The 17295-nt window shown below is 39.8% G+C and overlaps 1 long non-coding RNA gene across 1 annotated transcript in view; it reads left to right on the top strand.

Annotated features, from left to right (window-relative positions):
• The first annotated feature begins 8344 nt into the window (after positions 1–8344).
• Positions 8345–17295, top strand: part of LOC149091789 (uncharacterized) — a 28887-nt gene continuing 19936 nt past the window's right edge. Inside the window, exon 1 of the long non-coding RNA XR_016196527.1 lies at positions 8345–8390. This is a non-coding gene — a long non-coding RNA (uncharacterized LOC149091789). The remainder of the gene's footprint in view (positions 8391–17295) is intronic.

The raw sequence follows: 17295 nt of genomic DNA, 5'->3' as shown, positions 1-17295 counted from the left end.
TTGCCACAAGATTCGTGATTGTTGTTGCAGTTGTTGTACGTTTGGGACATGAGCAGGCAGCTTGTTTGTTTTTTTTTTTCTTTCTCTGATTTTTTTTTTTTTTCTTTTTTGTGTGCTTTAGCCAGGGCTCAACTCATGTCCTGTGCACACATCGCAGTCAGAAATCTCACACACAATAAGAGGATTGGCGGAGGTAAGTGCAAGCAAGCAGTCAAGATTACATGCAAACAAACTATCCATTGTTCTAGCCAACAACAGCTACGATGTCTGAGGCAGCAAGTGCACAGTAGCCAAACTCCATAAAGAAATAATGCCCACAAACATGGCCAACGCGAAATGTGGGAAAACTGACGCTGCTGCCTCTGCTGCCGCTGACCACATGGCGGATGCGCATTAACACCCAACAGCGAAAGAGACAAGGATTCTGTGCGATTATGACATAAGCTGCACGTTCTCAATGCCCATTTTGATATCTAGCTAAATGTATACACATACATAGATATATAAGAAAGTGTGTGTGTGTGTGTGTGGGTGAGTGTGTGCCATGCGCATCTGGGAAATTGACACTTTACAACGTACAACCCATAAACGTGACCCAGCAGCGCATTATTTGCATAAACAGCCCGCAAGAATGGCCAAAAACAAATCTACTTTTTCAACCAAGAATCTTAAATACTCTAGAGAAAGCTGATGTGCATTAGATGTATGCGAAAAGGGTCAACTCTAGTGCTGATTGAGATGAGGACGATGCTGATAAGACATCCATAGATCATAGTTGGAGTTAAGACGATCTTAAGTGAACTGTAAGAAGTATTATTAAATTTAACATATATCGAAATCTATAAATTAAGATGTGTAATTAAAATTTGATAACTTTTCGCATATATAAGCAACCTTTAGTTCATTAGATATCTACTTCACTTGAGCAACAAGCATCGATGTGCATTTTCATTATCTTCACAGAAATCGATCCGTTTCAGGCTGTCTGACAAATTCATAATACCCTCAGCTATGCATATAAAAAGATGCGTTATGCCAGCAACCAAACAAGAGTTTAAGGACGCAGGCACGATCCCAGGCATAAGAAAAGGAAAAAGGAATGATAAAAACAAACTTACATTCTTTACAATGCGCAATGCGCGCAACAACAATAAAAATATGAAGCTACCAACGCGATCGCTCCAAAGTCGTGTAAAGTCAATGTTAATGTCGATGCCTGCCAATGTGGCTATTGTTCCACGCCAAGGAGTCTGGAGACGGAGTTGGGAGTCACTGCAGTTGCTATAGTCTCTCTCTCTCTCTCTCCCTCTCTGACTACACTCTCTAGTGGCCATGGTGCTGCAGATCCACAGAGTTTTGGCTCAGAAATTATTGGCTCTGCGTGCGGAGAAAGTGCACGTTTTGCTTGTTAAAAAGCACGAATTGTAATGAAAACAACCTGTTAATCTAAATATCTCACTCGATTGTTGTTGCTGGCGGGGGCAACAACTATTATTATATATAGTCTAGTCGTGTATCGAGTGTATGGTAACTAACTCAGCCCGTCTACATATTTGCCCAGCTTAACGGCCAATAGCCCAAACAAATGGCAAGCTTCCCCCATCCACCTCCCTTCGCTTCGCCTCTTCCGCTCTGCCAGATCTTATTAAAATATCATAACAGCGCACGAATCAAGCGTGACGCCCAGCCGCACAGCGAACAGCGAACTGCCACAGTAGACCCAGCCAAAAGAGAGAAGTTATTTGTACCTGTCAACTTGACCCCTGCAAATAGCTAAGCTCCGTTGTGAATGAGTGCATTTTAATGCACAGCCATAAATGTTCATTAACTTTGGCGAATAGGACGAACATTGCTCGAGGCCTAACTCGGTTAACTTATCTTAAGAAAGTCTGTTAGGTATATTTATTTATGGTTCTTTATAAACAATCACTCAGAACAATCTTTGGCATGTTCTATACACATTTAGGAAAATAAATTTATAATAAATAAATTAAAATAAATACATATTTGATTTACATCAATAAATAATAAAGAGTCGAATATATGCTGTTAAAGATGATTAAAATATATATAAAATTAATTGATTTAGATGCATTAATTTACCTGAGAGGCCAACTAATCATACAGTGAGTACATTTACCAATAAAATCCAACCAACTTCTGCCAGAGCAACTGCAAGTCACTTATCAATTAATTAAGCACTTTAAACGCATCTTCATAAATCGCACAAATATTCCTTCTCAGCTCAAAACTTGAGTCATATCATATCTAGGGCATTGACTGCCCCAACAACGATCTCAGCATAAATCAATCAACAGGATATAAGAAAGTCATTGAATACATTTGCTCTCTTCACACATTATCCACACTTAACAGTTAACAGCACCGAAGACGCAGAATCATTCGAGAGAAGAGAAAAAAAAAACACCGTTAAAAAGCGAATGAGATGAAATTAATGAGTTTTAAAGTGATTTAAACCGAAAACGAGGCGACAAAGCTACGGCTAATTGAGACAACTGGATCAACCGCAAGGTGACTCACACAATATGCTCCACATTCTCACACCAAGACACCTTCTTTTTCCTTCATATACATATAAATACTTTTTTCGATTTTATTTTTAGTGTTTTTTTTTTATATTATTTTTCATCCCGTGATTAAAGCGCTACCGAAACTCGGCCGCTGCCCACCTTCCGGCACCCCCTTCTGGCCGACGGGCAACGCAATTATTATTGCCATGTCATAGTTGGAAAGTGAAGTGCCTGAAAGCCTGGCTACACTGACTACCAATTATATATGTACGTATCTGTGTATATCTCTGTATGCATATTACTCTTTTACGGTGGCATTCAAACAATATCGAAATCTCTCTAATGAAGTTGAAGATCGGCCCGGCTACTGTCAGCGTTTGTAATTGTACTGCTGTATGTTGCTAGAGAAATCAAAGCAATTGCAGGGCAGACCGTAAGCCACGTCTAACACCGCACTTGAGCCCGTGCGCCCCAAGCATTTCAGTTGATTTTTTTCTTCTCTCGTCTTTTTCCATCTCTTTTTTTTTTTCGTCTTGAGAGTGGAGCAGCGAGTGGAGTGCACTTCACAGCGCGAGAATCTCTCGAGTCGCAGCAGGTTGACGTTTGCTTTGAACATTTTTAAATATCAGCTAAACTCGGTCAGAATTTGGAGCACTGGAGCTCCGGCCAGGCAATTAATCATAGAAATTTCATTCGCAGCACACAAATTGCCAAATAATTGCAGAATATTTCGGCTAGGTTTTACTTTCAAAAAAATGTCGAAAAGCCTGAAAACGTAAATCGCTCATTGGTCAGGTGAGATTTATGGCTTGATTATTTGCTTATGATGGCCAGGCCAATTGGCCAGCGTTTAGGCCAGGCTAAGGCGCTCATTGTTGTTTTTGGTTATACTCTGATGTAGCATGGAGATGTCGCTTTTGTCAGTGGACTAAACTGAGCTCAGAGTATATAAATACTCTTTCTGGGACAACTAGGTCTAGTCTAATAATTCCCCAATCAACTTCTAATCGAAGCTTTTTATAGCATATGACCTCAACTTCTCGACTGCAGCAACTTGCTTAACTTTCTGCTGCTGCAAGTGTATTTGGCATTCGGTATTCTTTATAGAGCCGCCTTTTTCTTTGCCTTGCCTACAGCTGGCAGTCGAGCAATGGCAACTTTAATTGGACTTATCATAGAGTCTGGGCTGTGACTCTGTCTCCACGTTGAGCTCGAGACTCGCATCAGCGTCCGTGTACTTAGCCTGGCTGCTTTCTTTTATGGCCGCTTGGTATAATGACTATGTGGATCGGTTCGGCTTGAATTTATCACCCACTCAAATGCATTTTTCCATACTGCGAACTCGCCGAGGTCCACAAGTCGAGTGGAGCCATGTACCTGCCACGGTCAAAGCAATAATTCAATAAATCTATTGCACAAATCCATGCGTTATTGGCAATATGATGATGAGGCTGACTGCAACGATCCGACGCGACGTTCGTCTTATGACGATCGACGCTCGACGCTCGACGCTCAACGATCGACGATCAATGGTCGACGGTCGACGTTGACTTGCATTATGCAGAAACTGACGGCCAGAACTTGAACTCCAACTTGACTTTGACTAAAGTCCATCAAGTGGAAGTGGAGTTGGCCTGTGGCCAACCGCAAAGTATGCCCGGTTTGTTTTTATTATATTTAGCAGAGAGCATAATAATTCTTACAGCCTCAAGTTGATAACGTTTGCATGGCCAATGATACACGCTACGTGGCTCGAGTGCCGGCCAAAGTTGGAAGTGGCGGTGGAGGTGGAGGTGAAGGAGGAGGAGGAGGAGGGCGCTGTTTGCCTCAAGTGGAGTGGAAGTTCAACTCGGAGTCGAATGCAAATTTGTTGCAACATATTGGCGTCGCTGAGTTGCTACAGAAGTGCGCATCAAAAACTACAAAATAAAGAAAAGCATTTATCGATTTGACTACCCATTCGAATACCCTGTAAATAATGAATATACGTGCATGTGTTCGCAAGTGCCTAAATAAGGGAATATTTTCAAGTCCATTGAGAGAAGTTCTGCCACATACGAATACGTACTAGATATGCCAATCACATAATAAAAGTATATACATATATGCCAATATTTAATATGTGCTCTATGTGCTCTATAATTTATAAAGTTTTCCTCTATACTCAACCTCCAATACCTTTTCCAGGATATCTTCCAGTCCGGCACTCTTCCATGTTTATCTTGCGAAACTTTGTGAGCTCAGGCGTAGGCTAGACAGAATACCCAAATGCTCAGCAAAATGAAATATTATTCATGGCTTTGGCAACTTGTTGCAGCAGAGTTTCTGTAGCAAAATCTGCATATGAAAAATTATTATTGTAATCCATTTGGTTCTCTTTTTTTCTGTTTTTTTTTTCTTGCCTAAGAATAGCTCGTCTTGGTGCCCGGAAATTATGCAGCATTTTGTTTTTGTTCAGTGCCGTACCAAAACCGTACCGTTCCGCCCCCGAAAGAAAGGCGTCGGAAGATTTATGCCTGTTGCACAGTTTTTGAAGATTTGCGCGCTTTTTGTTCTGATTCTGCGTCGTCCGTTGGCGTTTTTGGCCCGTCCGTCCCACTGGCCCGCCGTCCGTCTATCCATCTGTCTAACTGTCTGTCTGACTGACTAGCTGGCTGGCTGTTTGGGCCTCGTTGTTATTGTTGCTTGTGGGGGCTTAGAAAATTTGTACAACATGCGCTCGGTGTTTCCCATAACTCAGCATTGCCTGTTGTTCCTGACTACTCGCTGCTCGCTCTGCACTCTTCTCTCTGCTCGCTTCTCTCCGCCTCCTCCTGATAACCGCTCTTGGCGGCCTTTTGGTGTTGAAATCATTTGTAGTGCAAATTTTGCCCCATTGGCCGCTTGATATATGAGGCAAGTGTGAAAATATATTTGATCAAATAGCAAAGCTTTACCAAATTGCCCAAGAGAGAGGTGAGATTTATGGGATTAGAGCTTAGAAAGGAACTTGAGGTTGCCCCTCTGCACTTTTGTCAAGCAGAACGATAAAAACTAGCCTCAAAAGGCTCAAATTTGTTGATTAGGTGAAAGCAGCTGAAAAGCAAAAGATATATGGATTAGGTTGAAGATGCTTCAGTTTGGAAAACAACTAATTAATAATATTCAAATACTAATACCCAAATAAAAGAGAAAACCGGAACTACACTACAAATCATATTTGAATTTCCCATATTATATTATCTACTAATATAATAAGTAGGTAGTGAATTTTCAACTCTTTCACCTCACACTCACGTTGATGTACTTACATATATTGATATCTATATTTTTAGAGACTCGAACACACGCTCTACGCAAGTCTTATGCATATTTTTCTCCGCTCATTTTTGGCACTTCCATCTGCAAAATAAACACTTTGGGCAGAGCTCTTAACCCACTGTCATAACTCAATAAATCATCAACGATCAGCGAACGGCTAACACCTACCCAACCCAAATATAAATATGTGTGTAGGTTATATAACTGGCCGAAAAAACTTCAGGTGAAATTCGCAGTTAGAAAGACGACAACAACAACAACAACAACAGCGACAGATGAAGATAGACAACAATATGGATGCCCGCATCCTCAAGCTAATCCGGCGCCACAAACCGCAAAAAACAGACGCAACAGAGACAACATCATTTCTCCAAGAGGAACTTGAAGATCGGTGCAGATGCCACAGCATTTGAGGGTCTTCCATGGCTTTTGTGGCTAATGATGCGACACATTTGCTAATTTCTATTGAAGCCCACTTGCCCATGGACGCGTGTGTGTGTGTGTGTGTGTGTGTGGGGAGGGGGGCGTGTTAATGATGCCAGGTCAATGAGTGCAGAGACCGCAAAACAGGTCTCAATCTCAAGTGTAGAGAGTTGAGTTGCAAATCGCATGGGCTAAATGCCAATACCATCCATGCCCATCTGCCACCCGAAGCTTTCTATTGTGCGTGCACGAAATTAGACCATGTTCAAATTAATTAGGGCCCACCGAGACGGAGAGAGTGGGAGAAAGAGAGAAAGATATAGGTAGACATCAGTGCGGCGGCTGCTCATTGTGTTAATTAAATCGGGATAACTGGAAAGTGTGCAAAATGTGATTCACTTCGGGGACGTGGCAGAAGGGGGCCGACAGTTCGTCAGTTTGCCTGTTTGTCTGTCCGCTCGTCTGTCAATCAGTCAAACGCGCCGTCATTCCCCAATCACTTTGCGCTCTCGGTTCACGTCTACATTTCCATTTCTATGTCTCAATGTCTATGGCTGATTTATGATTTGCATAAAAAATCATTGGCAATTCTTTTGCGGCTTTTATTTGTATATTTTCATCTTCTTCTTCCTCTTATTTTGCTTCATCTGTTGCTGCTCACACTGTTTTGGTTTTATTTTTGTATTATTTACTTTTTCTCTGTTTGCATTTGTATAACTCTTACCTTTTGTTTGAAAGCTTAGCTGACATTTGAACTTTTCACCCACAATTCCATTTGCTGGCGTTGAAAAATCTTTTAAGGAAATATCGCTAGCCGTAACCAAAATGGACATTTCTCGACATTTCCTTAAATGCGCACCAAGTGAAATTTGCAGTGAGCTGCAAGAGCAACAGCAACAACAACAACAGCAGCGACGGCAACAGGAAAAGGCTGCGCCTTTGCACGCGCCTCACGTGCAACATATCGACAGATACCCTGTAGGTAAACCAGTTCAGCTTGAGGTGTAACTGTTTCAATCGACTTCCGATCTGCTTGATATGTGTTATAATTAGGAGAGCTAATATAAGGAAATTCGTAAAATTTTCGTTGCATTCAATCATCGAATTGTAATGAATGTACTCATATCTAGCTATATCCATTCGTCTATATTCTTGTTGGCTGCATTTACATAGGGTATTCTTTAGTCGAGAAGCGGTACTTAACGTAATGACATCACTTTCTTCTTACTTTTTATAGTATTCTCGCGCTGGGCCATATCAGTAGATCCGTCGAAGGTGATCTCAAAACATTTTGATATTATACTTGGTTCGCGAGGAGCTACTGGGCAAGACACTGTACATACATACATATAAGTACAATGCTCAGTCGTGTAGAAAAGCCAATTAACTGATTTCTATATGTCTAAACTATTTTGTCTTTCGATCTAATGCCAGTGCTCAATGTAGATCAATAGAGATCTCTTAACTTGGTTGTACCAGAGACTAAAACTAAATGATTTACTATAAAATGGCTAGCATATTATCATACTCTGCTCTTGTACTGTTATACTATCATACATGTTATACATACATGTAGTTACAGTGTTATACTGCTGTGGAGGGTTTCTTGTATGGAACATATCCAGTTTTTCTGTTAAGATTGTATGCGTTTACTTTGTCAAACTGTTATATTAATAACTGTCATACTACCCACTATTATCCTGTTATATTGCTGAACTGCCATACAGTTTGAATGCTTTCTTGTTGAGCCGATCGCACTTTGTTGCCTCGTTGTTTGCGCTACTGTTATCTACAGGTAACTTGATATGAAATCGTCATCAGAAATACTTAAGGTAAGGCCCCCACCCGCTAGCCCGCAAGAGTCTTTCTCTTTATTCGAACCCACAGGGCTGTGCTGCAGGTAATCGGATAGGCCACAAAAGGCGAAAGTCTCGCGCATACCATTTTTTCCACCATTAGTTTATTATTGTTATAATTTCTTTATTGTCATTATTATATGCGAGCACTTTTTCAAAGCTGCTTCATTTGAGCCAACACATTCGTAATTACCATCATGCCAGCAGCAAACCAAACACACATATAGAGAGAGAGAGAGAGAGAGAGAGAGAGAGAGAGAGAGATAGATAGAGACAGCGAGTTGAAGTCGAAGCAACGTGTTGATTTCCAGGCAACCGCAAATCCACTTGGAGCCAGCCCAACGAGGGGCACTGAGAGCCACTTGAAATTATGCGGCTGTTAGCTACCAGATAACGCTTTTGATTATGACAACGGGCCATAACGACGAGATGAGATGCAGCCGAGGAGGCAGCTTTGGCATCAACATCGGCATCGGCTTTGGCTTTGGAAAGTGGCAGCTGGCTGGAAATAACTTGGCCAACTTGCTAGCCACGCGGGGGTGCCTGATGCGTGCCCAGCTGCGATGGCTGTTGCTGCTGCATCTGCAAAGACAATCAAATCATTTTTCGGCTGCCTGACACTGATTCACATTCATGTCATATGGCCAACGGGTGCACACAGCAAATGAAATCTGTTTTTCTGTTTTTTTGATGTGCCACCGATCCAAGTGCTGGACTGCCACTTGGTGAACTCTTTTGGGGCATTGGCGCGCGCGGCGTTTGTTATGGTCTCTATTATTGTTTATGATGATGGAGTGGCCCGGCTGTGGACCAGAATTCTATTCACCTTCTTTTGACTGCGGCCGGCTATTTGTCGTCCACTCTTGTGGCATTTATGAATTTCTCCAGCTTCTTTCGGCCACAGTTTTATGAAGTTATGTGCGCTACAAAATGCATAAACAATCGAGAAACCAATTTGAGATCTTGCAAAGCTAGAGATTGAAAAAATATATACATACAAAACGAATCGAAACAAAACGAAAAATGTCGAAATCTTTGCCCCCGGTTTCATTTCGGGAGTCTCTTTCTTATTATTGTTCTGGATTGAAATTGAAGCCAAAGTCGGTGTAAATACTGAAACTCTTTGCACAGAGCACAGTGTGATGGGAGCTAGTGTGAGCTAAAGATAATATAAATATTAATAATGAAAAAGTGAATGTGAATACGAATTCATTTTATACTGCAAATCATTTAGCAAATATCAAAGAACAGACAAAAGCTTGGAATAAGGTTAAATATTCATTTTGATGATTGAATTATGATATCTCAAGTCAACTTTTGTTTAAAATGTAGAAAACATACATATATCAGATGGTAACAGGAACTTATAATATTATATAAAATATATAAAAGTAGTTCAGAAAATATTATTGCTTAATAAAAGGCAATGAGCTCTATCCAATATCCAAGTTAGTGTAGTCCTTATTATATTATTATTATTATTATTATTATTATCATAATTATTATTATTTTTATTATTATTGTTTTAGATTAACCTAAATTCCATTACCCTATCAAAAATTCACAAGTCATTCGTGATTCTCTCTTGCAAACCCTTTGCCATTTAGAACAATCCAGTCTTGTCCCACTGTGCGCGCACTCCACATATTTTCATAGCATTTGAATATCTTTGGGCAAGTGACCGCAACTCCGCCCCACAGCTTTGCTAAATGAGTATAAAATTGAGGCAAAAAAGAAGACAATTAAGCTTAAGGAGCATTTCATTTGATCGAAGAAAGTTACCAGTTATAGAGAAACCCATAGACGTAGACAGAGACAATAAACCAACAGAGTCTGGAGCCCAGAGCACTGCTGCAGACATGTGGCTGAGCACAAGCTCAGAGCGTTTTATTTATGGTCCGCCGCACGATAATGGACCTTGAATAGTGGCAGGCCACATGCCGCATGCCGCATGCCGCTAGTCAGCGTAGAACAAGTGCCCCCCACATGAATAATATGAGTCGACGGAGAGGGCGGTCCATTTGAATTGCAAAACGACAAACATTGCGTACAATTTTGACATTTACGGATCATAACAATTTGAATTTACCGTTCGCAAATGAGTCCATTTTTGGCTATTTGGCCACTCGCAGATCCACGCACCGCAATGCCCTAGGGCATCAATTTGGACATGTGCCGTGTGTCCAAGCGATTGTTATTTTTCTTCTTCTTTTTTTTTGCTTTTTCGCTTTTTGTTTTTGACTAGCAAATATTTTAAGTGGCTACCATTTGAATGGCCCACAAACAGACAAAGAGAGAGAGAGAGAGAGAGAGAGGGAGAGAGACGGAAGATGAAATCTCTTGCTGATCTTCCCTAAACAATTGATTCTCACAGCTGTCCCCGCAGCCGTTGCCCAAGGTGCGTTGCATTAATCAAAATTCCTGTTATATTTGTCCAAATGGAAATGAAAATTAACATAAATATGGAACAGCCAGACAATGCGAACGACATCGCGCTGCATATCCTGTCCTGTGTGTCGATCTCCCCCCCAAACTGCAGCTCAGCTTCCCCGTCTGCTCCACAAAAACGGTTTCACTTCCGATGCAAACAAATTTTCCCATGACCCCAAGCCGAATGTTGTCGAATGTTGATTTGCTCTTGTCAGCGCGTTGCCCGGGATTCGGGACTCGAGACTCGGAACTCGGGATGGATGGATATGCATGTGTGTATGTATGTACACAGGCAGGCAGGCAGGCAGCTAGGTAGGTAGATCCCAATTTTCAGCTTGTTTTATGTATGCATGCGCACGTTAGGAGCCAGACAGCAGGAGAGCAACAGCCCGAAATCCATGTCGATGAACAGGTTCTTTTCCTGCTTTAGTCATATGTATATATATATATATATATATATATATATATATATATATATTTCTTCTTTATTTTTTTGGTAATTCGAGCCGTAGGAAATGGAGCAGCGGCATCTTTCTCATATGAATGCCATTTCGAATGTGTCGTTTTTTATTTTATTTTTTTTTTCTCGTATTATGAGTTCACTGCACCTAGAAGTGAGCATAAAAAGAAGCGGGCGGTTCAGTCATGAGCTGTGTGGGAGCTAAGTTTTCAGAGTCGGGGGTCAAGACTTTGCCGTGAGAGCCAACCACAGCCAGGTGGGCAAACCTCAAGATTTTAAAGGGCGCACTTTTCAGGGCAACAAACTAAACTATAAATATGCTATACCATTTGATTAAAGTTCTAATCTCTGCTGATGCTTCTCTAATAGAAAAAGAAAGCTATAGCAAGTAGCTACAGCTAACTACCCACGCACACGCACACACACACACAAACACACGTGTTTGCTTATGCCTAGAAAAATGTGAAATTATTGTCATAAGCAAATCTTATTGTTCATAGATAAGGCAAAATGTCCAACGCACGAAATACAACTAACAACAGCAGTAGCAGCAGCAGCAGCAACAACAACAACAACAACACCAGCAAACAAACACGACAACAATAACAACAGTTTTTATTTATTTCCTGCATTTTGTTTGACAATTTTCGCTAATTTGTGCGAGTCGCTGGATGGGCAAAAGCTGAACGAATATTCAAATACACTTTCTGATTATTCCACTGGTCATTAAAATGGAAGGAATCCGGTTTAGACTCAACCCAAAATTATAATCATACAATACAATTGACAATTAATTTTTAAGAATTCAAAATGATTTTTTATTATAATTAAATGCAAGTAATGTTGTAAGATACTGGTGAAAATGAATATTAAAAATAATAAAAATTAATCATAGTTAATATTTGAAATTAATTAAATATTTTATTAAAAATACTAGTGGGAAGAAATATTTAAAATTCATTAAAATTAATACTTATATGAAATTAATTTAAAATTATTTTAATAACTATATTTGATTTTATTCTATATATTCTTCTTCTTTAAGCACTCCTGCTCTCTGTTTTAAAATCTTCTGAAGCTATTAAAATCATAAAAATGCTTAAACAATTTTAAGCTATATTTTTATAATATTTAAAATAGTTAAACTCAACTTTTTACTTATTTATTTACTTATTAAAAAAGCTGACAAAATCGTATCTTCTTTAATTGTATAAATCTAAATCAACTTTTACTTATAAATTACATTTAAAATGTATTAATTAATCAGTATATTTAACAACAAACGCCTCTAAACAGCTATCAGGCCCCAACTGAGAGTACGAGCCGTAGCGCAAGTGTTTTGTGGGGGCTGCGCGCGTCGCTTTGGTTGGCTACACGGCAAAGCGCGTCAAAAAAGCTGCGAGAGAGCGATGAGATGCGAGAGTGTAAGTGTAATGGGGAGTGCGTGAGCTGAACGACAACACGATATCATCTTCGTACACACACACATACATACTAAAACACACACACACACACACTAAGGCAACCTGCTTGGCTATGGCTAGTTGGCGGCTTTTCACCCAATGCGGCTAAACCATTGTTGTTTTTGTTGTTGTTTATTTGTTTGTTTGCTGTTGCTGCTGTTGTTGTTGTTGTTGCTGTTGCTGCTGCTGCTGTTTCGCCAATTAGTTAGCCGCTGTGGCTGCGTAGCGTGCAATATTGGCATTGGCCGCGCAAAGGGAGCGGGCGATGCGGCGAGAAGGCGGACCCAAGCAGCAGACAAACAAAACTTGGCTCCCAGCCAACAATTGCGCAGGCAAACAGCAGTTAACGCGTTTTATTGTCTGCCAAGTGGCCACAGCGAATGTGTGTATGTGTGTGTGTGTGCGGGGCAACATCAGCATGGCGCAGATCATTAAGCATAGATGGAGATGGTGTTATTATTTGCACGTTTTGTGTGAAATGCACTTGGCCCAGGGTTCGAATTCGGTAATTGTTAGATTTAGATTTAGCCATGCCGGCAGCTAACTGTACTCAAGTTGATAAACATGCGTAGATTATATAAAAGAGTTCTAACTAGGTTTGAGCCAGCTTTAAATGAAATGAAAAAGGTGAATCTTTGACTAAGAGAGATTGTATAAATGTTTTTGTGTTTTCTTATAATTTATTTAGTTTTTATTAATTTTATTTATTTTTATTAAAAACTTTATGAAATGATGTTTAAGCTTAAATAAAAATCTCTTATATTAGCTGATGAAATTAAATTAAAAAAAAAATATAACAACTTACAGTTAGCTCTTTAGCTAACCATAGTTAGCTTTATTTCAAAACTTGGCAATACAATAAACGAATATCACTTTCCTGACGTTTTGCAATTGCAGCTGGCTCAATTTCAATTTCAGCTCCAACTCCGACTGCAACTTCGTCTTCGACTGCAGCTCCAGCTCGCTGCCTGATAAACCTGACGACGACGTCAATTTTCGGCCGTAATAAAGCAGAAAAAGTCACAAGCGACAACGCAAAATGGTAAACAGATCGAGCTTTATGAATATGCAAAGATAAACAACAACAATCGAAGCACCCCCACCCCCACCACCGTCGCTCTACCTTTGTCTAGTGGAAGCCCCACTTGTCCCCTTTCGCTAAATGCTCGCGCGCAGTTTGTCATTTTGTTGGGGCGCAAAAGTTGTTGTTGTTGTTGTTGTTTTTTGAATTTCAAATTTTTTAACGAGCCAAAATAAAAACTTTTCAAACAAAAGGCTGTCCATACAGAAAACACCCGCCGCCCAGCCTCTCTGGTCCTTAAACCTACTCAATCCAGAGCAGATCCAGCCCAAATGAGGGAGCCGCATCGAGCGCAGGCAACTTGCCTCAACTGAATACAACAAGAACAACAACAACAACAAAATAGCAGACCAGCCGAATGAAATTTAGCGTAAAAATTGAGATCTTTTGTCTGCGATAAACGTGAGCATTTTGTTTGTCACGACGAAGTGTGCTTTTTTGCGCGATCGCTTCGTAGTTTCCAACTGAATTTCAAGCTGGAGGTTTTTTCCTACCCCCACAACAACAAAGCTGCTCCCCCAGCCGGCTGTCAATGGCAGAAAACTTGGCCAGTTCAATGCAGTTAATGAGAATTGGCAAGAGATGCGGTGCGGCCAAACATGTTGAAAGAACTTGAAAGGATAAGCCCTAAGTATTGGGTAATATACATATATGTATATTAGAAGACAATTGTGGAGCAGTAAAGGATCTTTAATATTGTTTTCTTCCAATGCGCTGATAAAAAAACAAATTCTATCAGCTCTCGATTTCATAAATGCTGATTATGATGCTGCTAATGACAATTAAGACAGTTATAATAATGAAGGTGTTTCAATTATATAAGGCATCTCGCTCTCTCTATTTCTTTGTCTATCTATCTCCCACTCTCTCTCTCTCTCTTTCTCTCTCTCTCTCTCTCTCTTTATATCTTTCTTTATCTCTCTATCTCTCTCACTTTCTCGCTCGGTCTCGCTCTCTCTGAAACATCTAGATCAGCTAGATTTTAGGTCAACATTATTCTCATTCGTTTATATTATATTTTGCCTCAATATATGTACATATTACATATCATACTATATATCACATCATATCATATCATATTGAAATTCTGCTACATTTTCAATTTTCATTCCCATAGTTCAGTTATAAATAAAGTTCAGGCAAGCATAGATCACCTCCTAAGATCATCTGCCTAGTCCTTGCATTCCCACGTTCACACCAAAATATTGTTGGAAATCTTTATAGTCATAAAAAAAACAAACTATATATAAATTTGCTGATTAAGCGCGAAAATTGGCACATATAAAATGCCCCACATAAAAATCGTCAGTAAAAATTAAAAATAAAAGTAAAACCTAGTTTTTGGGTTCACAGGAATGGGAAGCGGGCAGCAGTTGCTGCCACCTTTTGATACCCGCCGTTGTGTTGACCAGGTTTTATTTTTTTTTTTGCGCTTTGTTATCGCCAGCAGATCGGCACAAAGGCCCTCAGTGCGCGTCTATTTCGTTACAATTTAAGACGCTTATTAGAAATCGTTTGCAAATTGTTTGTGCAAGAAAGCAGCACGATCGGGCCGCGATGCCCTCGCACCCGCAGCCCTACGCGATGGCAAGAGAAAGAAAAGCAGAGGAAGGCGGCGATAGAGAGAGAGAGAGAGAGAGAGGGGGAACGAAGCTTGTACTCTAGTGAAGTCGAGCCACGAAATGCGTGCATATTAATTTCATATATTTACGTCGAGTTGGCTCAACGATCGCAGCGCTGGGATCGCTGCACACGTGAGTCTCGGCTCTCCGCGAGACCTGACTATCCAGTCTGGTTTGCTGCCGCTGCCGCTGCCGCTGCTGCTGCTGATGATCTAATTTGGCAACAATTGTCGTAGTCGTGGCAGTTTGTTTACCATTTGGGTGCCTAGGGTTCGTATCGTCTGGGGGGACTAGGGCCAGGTACAGCCGTACAGTTGGAGGAGCGCAGATCCACACACATGTGGCCTGGCCTAACCTGGTCTACGCCTGGGCGATCAATTGATCTCGATAATGAGTTTGCTTAGCAGTCAAGAACGCACCCATATTTTGTACTCTATACGTATATTTTGGGTATTTGAATTTGGGCAGATGTTGTGGAACTTATATCAACGTATATTTCGATCAAATGTTTAAATATTATATATATGTATATATCTGGGAACCTGTTAGGATTCGACTCATGTGAAAAGTGTTATACGGATAATTGATTGATTATGATTGATATATTTCCATGTACACACATAGAACTTGTTCACATAGTCTTCAGCTTTAAACAATGGAATATCAGATTTTAATTGTAAATACAAATTTCTAACATATTTAGGTATTTACAAGTTGAGATATTTGAGTGATTACTGAAGTAACTGAGTGATTGATGGGAGACAACAAAGTAAATAAATACAAAGTGAAATCTATATTGAAATTCAAAATTCCAACTTGTAGTCCCCAGTCTCATATGATGTTAAATATTATATATAATATTGTATTAAAATAATTTCTGTTATATTACATATATTGTAGTGTATCGAAAGCAACTGCTAGCCGTATCATGAATATTCCTTACCAATTTTTAAAGTAGTTGTCGCCCGTGGAGCGTCGCCATTTGATTTCTCTTTCCGCATCGCTAGATCGGGATCGACGTGGATCGTTTGAGCTGGGCTAAAAAAAAATCACACACACACACACACATACGAAATACAAAGAAAAAGAGGTAAATAAATAAATAAATATCTGCGTATTTGTGTTGATCTTTTTCATTAAAATAGGTTTATGTTTAATAAGACGTTGATGGAGCAAGCTCTATGATCGCTGAGCGAATCTATTGAGCCGTGCTTGTGTGTGTGTGTGTGTGTGATTTTCGATTTGATTTAGTGACTGCCATTTTGTGAATAGCTCTACACACGCAAAACACCCCAATCACCCAGCACCGCACCTCCCCTCCTCACCCCACAGCCAGTCACACTCACATCGTACGCTTGAGTACGTGCACTGAAATTTAAATATAATTTATGAGCAGCGTTGCATATAAAAACTTTAATGTTTGAGCTCTCTGGCAATAAAATGTCGCGATTGGCTGATTGACTTCGGTGCGAGCGAGCGGATCGATCGATCGAACATTTGTCGCTCTATATGTGCATATACATACATGTGTCCATCTGAGACTTACGAAAGACGAGCATGACCTAAAAATAATCAAAACAGAGTAAGGTACTAAAGCGCTTTACAGTCCATGAAGCTGGCTATTCACGCTTAATTTCCAATACTGTTAAAGTGGAAACCTAACAAATGCCCAATTGGAATCCAATTGAGTTCCGCTAAGAATGAGTGAGCTGTTAATGAGAATTTTCGGGCCACTGCAGTTGGAATTGATCAAAATATTAGAGAATATATCCTATTAGCTAAAATTTCGAATATACTTTCATTTCTTTAAACCATTTTAAATATTTTATAGAAATTTTCTCCACTTTTAAAATCAAATAAAATAACTAAAATCATTTTACAAACTTTTCCCAACTTTTAATAATTCTGCAGAGCTACAAAATTTATTCAAATAAGCCAGACATATTTTGTTGTATTTTCACACCTTCTTTAAAAAGTCCAAAAGTCAACTGAAATCCTTTAAAAACTCCCAATATTCCCTTGCCTTTGCCCGCGCTTTGCAATTGAAATTGCTTTCAATTCCAAAATCAAATCAATAAAATGCTCATAAATTGTTTTTGTATGTAAATAAATGTATTTTTTTTTTTTTC

This window comes from Drosophila navojoa, chromosome 3, assembly GCF_054131105.1.
Source record: "Drosophila navojoa isolate 15081-1374.11 chromosome 3, UAZ_NAV_1.0, whole genome shotgun sequence".
In the NCBI taxonomy this organism is placed as follows: domain Eukaryota; kingdom Metazoa; phylum Arthropoda; class Insecta; order Diptera; family Drosophilidae; genus Drosophila; species Drosophila navojoa.
This window is presented reverse-complemented; position numbering and strand designations above follow the sequence as displayed.